Source organism: Tachyglossus aculeatus, chromosome 16 (assembly GCF_015852505.1).
Source record: "Tachyglossus aculeatus isolate mTacAcu1 chromosome 16, mTacAcu1.pri, whole genome shotgun sequence".
Classification (NCBI taxonomy): domain Eukaryota; kingdom Metazoa; phylum Chordata; class Mammalia; order Monotremata; family Tachyglossidae; genus Tachyglossus; species Tachyglossus aculeatus.
The window spans coordinates 39,712,244-39,720,461 of NC_052081.1; the positions used below are offsets into that span (position 1 = coordinate 39,712,244).

Sequence of the window (8,218 nt, forward strand, 5' to 3'; positions counted from 1 at the left end):
CATACTATGACAAAGTGCTGAACTAGACTCTGAAATCTTGTTTTATACCGTCAAGTGGTCTCCAACCCCTGGCAACTCCGTGGACACATTTTCCCCAGAACGCCCCACCTTCATCTACAATGTTCTGGTAGTGTTAAAAATATGGAAGTGGTTTACCGTCGTCTCCTTCCACGCAGCAGACTTGTCTCCGCCCTCCACTCTCTCCCATGCTGCTGTTGCCCAGCACAGGTGAGTTTTGACTTGTAGTAGATTGCCTTCCACTCGCTAGCTACTGCCCAAGCTAGGAACGGACTTAATGTGCCTCTGCTTGACTCTCCCTCCTGTAGTCGAGACTGGTAGAGTTCTGGAAACTCACCAGGTGCGACCCTGAGAGGGTAATAATAACAATAATAATAATAATGATGGCATTTATTAAGCGCTCACTATGTGCCAAGCACTGTTCTAAGCACTGGGGAGGTTACAAGGTGATCAGATTGTCCCACGGGGGGCTCACAATCTTCATCCCCATTTTACAAATGAGGGAACTGAGGCCCAGAGAAGTGAAGTGATTTGTCCAAAGTCACACAGCTGACAATTGGCGGAGCCGGGATTTGAACCCATGACCTCAGGCTCCAAAGGGTAGACTCTGGGATAGGAGTAAGATAATCAGTTCTAACCCAGTCTCTGTCCCACATGAGGCTCACAGACCAAGGGGAAGGAAGAACAGATATTTAATCTCCATTTTACAGATGAGGAAACTGAGACACAGAGACAAGGAGGTAGTACTTCGTCACCAGAAATATTTACTGAGTGCCAACAATGCAAGCTGCACTGCTTTGGTATCTGGGCAAATACAAAGAAATGACGAGTTACTGATAATCCCTGCACATAAGGAACTCACAGTTCAGGGGGAAGATAAAAATAGGAACAATTAACCATTAGTTATGGTATTTTTTTAACACCTATTTATGTGCCCCAGATCTATGCTAAGCAGTGGGGTATAATAATTGTGGTATTTGTTAAGCACTTACCTATGTGCCAGGCACTGTACTAAGCAATCCAGTTGGGCACAGTCCCTGTCCCAGATTAGGCTCGCAGTCTTAATCCCCATTTTACAGATGAGGTAACTGAGGCACAGAGAAGTGAAGTGACTTGCCTAGGTTCACACAGCAGACAAGTGGAGGAGCCAGGATTAGAACCTACAACCTTCTGTCTCTCAGGCCTGTACTACTAGCCAACTCACTCCCCAGGTACAAGATAATGATAATCTGATCAGATACAGTCCCTTAGATAAAAGACGATAACCTTGCTAATTAAATAACTGTGGTTTAGCGATACCATTCAAACCAACACAAGTGCGCCTTTCCCCTTTTCCCCTCCTCTCTGTTGGGAATATCAATAAAACAGCCCAGTGTTCTAAATTTTATGCCTTCTCAGTCCACCTTGTCCCTCCTTGACGAAGGCCACAGGACCATGATGGCAGGCGGACCTTTATTCTTTTGGTATTGAGCGCTTTCCTTGTGTCAAACACTGTTCTAAATGCTGGAATTGATGATAAGATAATCAAGTTGGACACAGTCCCTGTCCTAAACAGGGCTCGTAGTCTTAAATCAGAGGAAGGGAGATTTAATCCCCATTTTATAGATGAGGCAACTGAGGCACAGAGAAGTTGTCCCACCGCAGATGAGCGGCAGAGCCGGGATTAGAACCCAGGTCCTTTGGCTCCCAGGCCTGTGCTGTCTCCACTAGGCCATGCTGCTTCTCACTGCCAGTCGGGAGAAGGAAGGGCCGTGGACGTGGGGCTCTAAGGTACCCAAAGCCGGAATAGAGAGGGTTCAGTCCCCCCTTCTTCCTTAGCCACCCTCCGGTGTACGTAAGGTTTCTTCATCCCCCAACTTCCGACTTTTCAATAGCAAAATGTTTGACTAGCCGAACCCATTGCCAAGTCAGGAGGGAGTATTATTAGAGGTGGATTTGGAATGCAGACCAAGGGTTGTGCCGATCGCTAACTGAAGAAAGGAAGAATAGAACCACATTTGGAGAACATCACATGGAAAAAAAAAATTCTTCTTTCTCTTCCAGTGTCAGCAAGATCAGGATCAATCAGCTCAAAAACATTTTTTATTGACAATGTGCAGGGGGGTGGGATTACTGAAGAAGCCTATTTTCGAAACCGAACCTAAATTGAGTAGAGTGAAACTTTTCTACTGCTGTTTTTTCCTGAAAGCCTTGCATGATATTTGAATTATTTAACTATAGCTGAACCTGCGGAACAATGAATTTGGTATTATTTTTCTGTACAATGAAAATGCTCTTTTTAATAGCACAGAAAGATCAATCATAGTAAAAACTCTAGTAATTTTAAATAATCTCTCCAAAATGTGTGATGAGAATATTGTACACACAATAGCCAGGCAGAGCTCCTTAGCTCATAGATCTGCATCTTCATTTTTTATTACTTTCTGCATATTATTGTTAACGTTATTATTGTTATTTTTCACTTTGTATCAGAGGTTTAGGAGGGGTAGAAGGACAGGAGAAGGGAGGAATTGCGGAACACAGTCTAAAGGGAAACGGAGATGAAAAAGGAGGGTAAGAAAAAGCAGAGAGAAGGAACAGAAAGAGGAAAACAGAGGAGCAGAGTGAAAAGCAGAGGATGAGGAGAAATGCTGAGGAAATTGAACTTAAAGCTCAAGGTATTGCATGATCTTGGATCTTTCCTACTCCTACCTCAATCAATCCATCAGTATAATTTATTAAGGGCTTACTTGATAATGACAATGATGATGGTATTTGTTAAGTGCTTACTATGTGCAAAGCACTGTTCTAAGCACTGGAGGGGGATACAAGGTGATCAGGTTGTCCCACGTGGGGCTCACAATCTTCATCCCCACTTGATCAATCAATCAATCATATTTATTGAGCGCTTACTGTGTGCAGAGCACTGTACTAAGCACTTGGGAAGTACAAGTTGACAACATATAGAGATGGTCCCTACTCAACAGTGGGCTCACAGTCTAAAAGTAGACTACTTGATGTAGAGTGTAAGCCCTTGGGAGAGTACAATAGAGTTAATAGATCTAATCCCTGCCTTCAAGGAGCTTACAATCTGTTCCTAGAGCACAGAAAGGGGCTGGATTGGAACGGTCACCTATGGTTTTCCCAACCTGAAAGGGAACAATATCACTAGCTGGACAGAGGCCAGGATATGGAGTTGCACAGGCCTGAGAGTCAGAAGGTCATGGATTCTAATCTTGGCTCCACCATGCATCTGCTGTGTGACCTTGGACAAGTCACTTTACTTCTGTGTGCCTCAGTTACCTCATCTGTACAGTGGGGATTGAGATTGTGAACCCCACATGGGACAGGGTTTGTGTCCAACCCGATTTGCTTTAATCCACCCTGGCACATAGAGCTTAACAAATGCCATTATCACTATTATTATTATTCAATCTTGACCTATAGTGGAGTGGATAGAGCACAGAACTGGGAGTCAGAAGGTCATGGATTCTATTCCCGGCTCCCACATTTGTCTGCTGTGTGACCTTGGACAAGTCACTTCACTTCTCTGTGCCTCAGTTACTTCATCAGTAAAATGGGGATCGAGACTGTGAGCCCCATGTGGGACAGGGAATGTGTTCAACCCGATTTGCTTGTATCCACCCCAGCACTTAGTACAGTGCCTAACACATAGTAAGCGCTTAATAGATACTATCATTCCTTCATTCTATGGCACCCAGAAGAACCAGACCGTAAGGACATTGCTAGGCCAAATCTATGATCCATTCAGCTCGTGATCCTGTGACAACAGAAGGCTTGGGGATACTATTATGGCTGCCCCTCTGTACACCCATCCTCATTGTTTAGGGACACAGCTTTCCCATCTTTTCCACCAGAACTCATTCCAGATCTCTCGCCCATGAATTTAGCCAACTTCCTCCAACACTTTCAACTTGCACAGTTTCCGGAGAGCATAAATTCTACAGGCTTAGCACCTGCTCCGTGAAGAACTATTTTCTTTGGTTTTTTTTGAAACTGAGGTTCCCTACTCCAGTCCTTCATTTCTCCAACCTGGATTCCACCTGGTTTCAGAGGGGTTTGGGGACCGGCAAATCATCAATCAGTCAGTGGTATTTAGAGAGAGCTTAATGTGTGCAGAACTGTATTATGCATTTGGGAGAATTCAATACAACAGAGGATTTTTTTTATGGTTGTTTTTATGGTATTTGTTAAGCGCTTACTATGTGCCAGGCACTGTACAATGCAATGAGGATGATACAAGTTTATCACGTTGGATACAGTCCCTGACCCACACGGGTCTCACAGTCTTAATCCACATTTTACAGGTGAGGTAACTGAGGCACAGAGAAGTTTAAGTAACTTGCCCAAGGCCACGCAGCAGACAAGTGGAGGAGCCAGAATTAGAATCCATGCCCTATCCACTCTAAACATGTAGACATGTTCCCTGCCCGCAACGAGGTTTTAATCTAGAAGGGATGAAAAGTAGACTCTGAAACAGTGGAACCCAAGGTGTTATTTTGGATATTTTTAGTGTTGTGAAATCTTTTTTTGTGTGTTGGAGACATCTCTTCTGTTACATACTACAGAAGAAATCTGACCACTTGGGAAACTTGGAAGGCTTTCCAAAACTAAAGCAAAGCCAGGAAGTGTGATTCGGAATTGAATTGGAGTTTTTCTGCTTTGGGCGCCAAAGTCTGAAACAGAGCAGCATTAATTTAGCTGATTGAAAATGAACAACTAATAAATCTATCTGAATTTATAAAGCAGTTGTTGTTATATCGTGTGTGACGGCAGCAAATTTTGTCCATGTTAAATGGTAAGCTCCTTGTGGGCAGGGAATGGTATTTTGTTTTTGTTATAGTCTCCCCAGTGCTTGGTACAAGATTTTGCACTAGGTGGGAGCTCAATAAATACTATTGATTGATTGAATGATTGCAGTATGGCTTAGTGGATAGAGCATGGGCCCGAGAATCAAAAGAAGTGGGTTCTGATCCCAGCTCTGCCACTTGCCTGGTGTGTGATCTTAGACAAGTCACTTCACTTCCCTGTGCCTCAGTTTCCTCATCTGTAAAATGAGGAATAAGCCTGTGAGCCCTATGTGAGACAGGGACTGTGTCCAACCCAATTACCTTCTATCTACCCCAGTGCTTAACAAATACCACAATTATCCTTATTAATCCTTTTATGAAAGCCATTAGCCCAAGGCTTCATCTGTTTTTATGGAGTTTGTTAAGCACTTACTATGTTAAGCACTTACAAGAAGCAGCGTGGCTCAGTGGAAAGAGCACGGGCTTTGGAGTCAGAGGTCATGGGTTCAAATCTCAGCTCCTCCAGTTGTCAGTTGTGTGACTTTGGGCAAGTCACTTCACTTCTCTGTGCCTCGATTACCTCGTCTGTAAAATGGGGATTAAGACTGTGAGCCCCCCATGGGGCAACCTGATCACCTTGTAACCTCCCCAGTGCTTAGAACAGTGCTTTGCACACAGTAAGCGCTTAATAAGTGCCATTATTATTATTGCTATTATTATTATGTGTTAAACACTGTTCTAAACGCTGGGGTAGGCACAAGTCAATTAGATCGGACAGGCCCCTGTACAATGTGGGGCTCACCATCTAAGTAGGAGGCCCAAAATAAATGACTGAGGTACCCAGGATGATGCTTTGTTGGCATCATTATGATCTCTCCAGTACAGAAGGTATTTAAGATAGCCTTGTAAATAAGAACACTGCCTTCTGCCGTCACATGATGCCTAGGTCTGAACTCCCATTGGTCTCTTCCCACCTTCCCCCAACCGACTGTAAATTTCCAAATTTTGTGACAGTGTAGAGCTTCCTGCTTTTATTTAGCAGGGTGATGATCCTGGCTTTGGAGGCTCCAAGTAGTTCCAAGAAGTAATAATAATAATGGCATTAGTTAAGTGCTAACTAAATGCAAAGCACAGTTCTAAGTGCTGGGGAGGTTACAAGGTGATCAGGTTGTCCCACAGGGGGGCTCACAGTCTTCATCCCCATTTTCCAGATGAGGTAACTGAGGCATAGAGAAGGTAAGTGATTTGCCCAAAGTCACACAGCTGACAAGTGGCAGAGCTGGGATTTGAACCCATGACCTCTGACTCCAAAACCCGGGCTCTTTCCACTGAGCCACTCTGCTTCTCTCAAGTAGCATGGTCTGTTGGGGGAGTCGGAAGGACCTGGGTTGTAGCCCCAGCTCTGCCACTTTGTCTGCTGTGTCACCTTGGGCGAGTTATTTCTTCATTTCTTTGTGCCCCAGTGACCTCACCTGTGAAATGGGGATTAAGACTGAGAGCCATGTGGGACATGGACTGCGTCCAACCTTTTTAGCTTGTATCCACCCCAGCGCTTAGTACAGTGCCTGGAACATAGCAAGCACTTAAAAAATGCAATTTTTTTAAAAAAAAGTAGCTTCCCTATTTCAGTGGATTCTGCTGTCCCAAGAAACTACAGAATTTCCCCCATTCAGCCTCCTGTCATGATCTGGGAGAACTCAGTAGGAATGGGTGGAATTTACTGTGCCAGTGATGTACAGAGCACTGTATTAAGCGCTTGGGAAAGTGTAATATAATTAATGCAATTATAATATATAATAATATAGTTGGTAAATGTGCTCCCTGCCTACTATATTAAGTGCTTGGGAGAATATAATATAATATAATATAATATAATATAATATAATAATATAATAATATAATATGGTGTAATATAATATATAATTAATATAATACGATACAATATAGTATAATATAATATAATATAAGTTGGTAAGCATGCTCCCTGTCCACAAGGAGTTTACAGTCTAGAGGGACTACAGTCTAAAATGTATGAACTGTGTATCCTTCATCTCTCCCCATTTCTCCCTCTTTCGAGATCCAGAATTGCGTTTCTTTCCCGTCCCAATCTCCCGGTCTATTACCTCCATCAGTAGTACTTGGTGTATAATCGCCTAAAAAATAAAATACCAAATAATGTGATGGGAATGCCAGACAGTGAATGTAAGTGATTTTGAAGAGATCCTTGAAAACATGAACAAACTGAGTTAAAATGCTGGAAGTGTATGAGAGAGAGAGAGAATCTTTCTATATATAATTAAAACTAAGTGTCAGATAAATACTGAACTAAAATAATCATTTATTTTCATGCCCTGCATTTTAGTACAATAAACTACTTTAAAGTGCTGTCTGTAGTTTTAATTTCATCCCCTTTCCTGCCGACTCCACGCTTACCCTCCAACACTCAGTGCTAAGTAGAAAGAGAGCATTACTGTGAGAATTTTCCTGTTCTTAACAAAGCAGCCAAGTGGCCACTTTAAATCCTGAAGTTAGTTAATGGAATCTATTTTTCAGTTACGGCTTTTATACGTTCTAAAAAATATTTATAACTTGAAATAGATTCAACTTTATCAAGCGGCAGATAGAGGAAGCTTGATATTTCTCCATTCAATTCCCAAAGGACGATAGCCTGCATTAGTGCACTTGAAAAATTGTCGGGGATTTTTTAGATTCCCCTCCCGCTTCCTGTAGAGAAGAAACATGAGGAACAGAAGCTGAAGCTGCGTGGTGGCTTAACTCAAACCGATTCACACCAGCATAGGAGGGACTTTGAAAGGGGATTTTCCTATCCTTAATCGGGTCTCTGGACTTTCCGTTTATTTTCATCAGAAAACAGTTTTCAATCAATCAATCAATCAATCAATCCATCAACTAGCCGGTGATACTGAATTTCTGTCTCCCCTTCTAGAGTGTCAGTTCACTGTGGCAGGGGACATGTCTGCAAACTCTGTTGTATTGAACTCTTCCAAGCTATTAGTACAGTGCTCTGCACATAGTGCTCGATAAATATGATTGATTGATTGATTACTGAGCACATACTGATTGTAAGTCACTTGGGAGAGTTCAGTAGAATTAGTGGACCCTATCTCTGCCCTTGATGGGCTTATCATCTAATTGGGGAAGACAGGTAAGCAGACACAAAATTTACTAACAAATTGCAGGAGCAGGAAGGTGGCAAGGATAGAGCTTGTAGTAGTGGTGAAATTAAATAAAATAATTGAATAAATAATTGAATATGTAAGTAAGAATGCTTACATAAATAAGTGCTGAGGACAGGGATGAATTAATTCCAGTGCATTTTTTATGGTATTTGTCAAAGGCTCCCTATGTGCCAGGCACTGTACTAAGCACTGGGATTGATACTAGCTAAT

General features: G+C 42.5%; 1 non-coding gene across 1 annotated transcript; it reads right to left on the reverse strand.

Moving 5' to 3' along the window:
- Positions 1-238: 238 nt before the first annotated feature.
- Positions 239-376, reverse strand: LOC119938863. The gene has a single exon (XR_005454560.1). It is a non-coding gene; the product is annotated as a small nucleolar RNA SNORA7 (small nucleolar RNA).
- Positions 377-8,218: the final 7,842 nt, after the last annotated feature.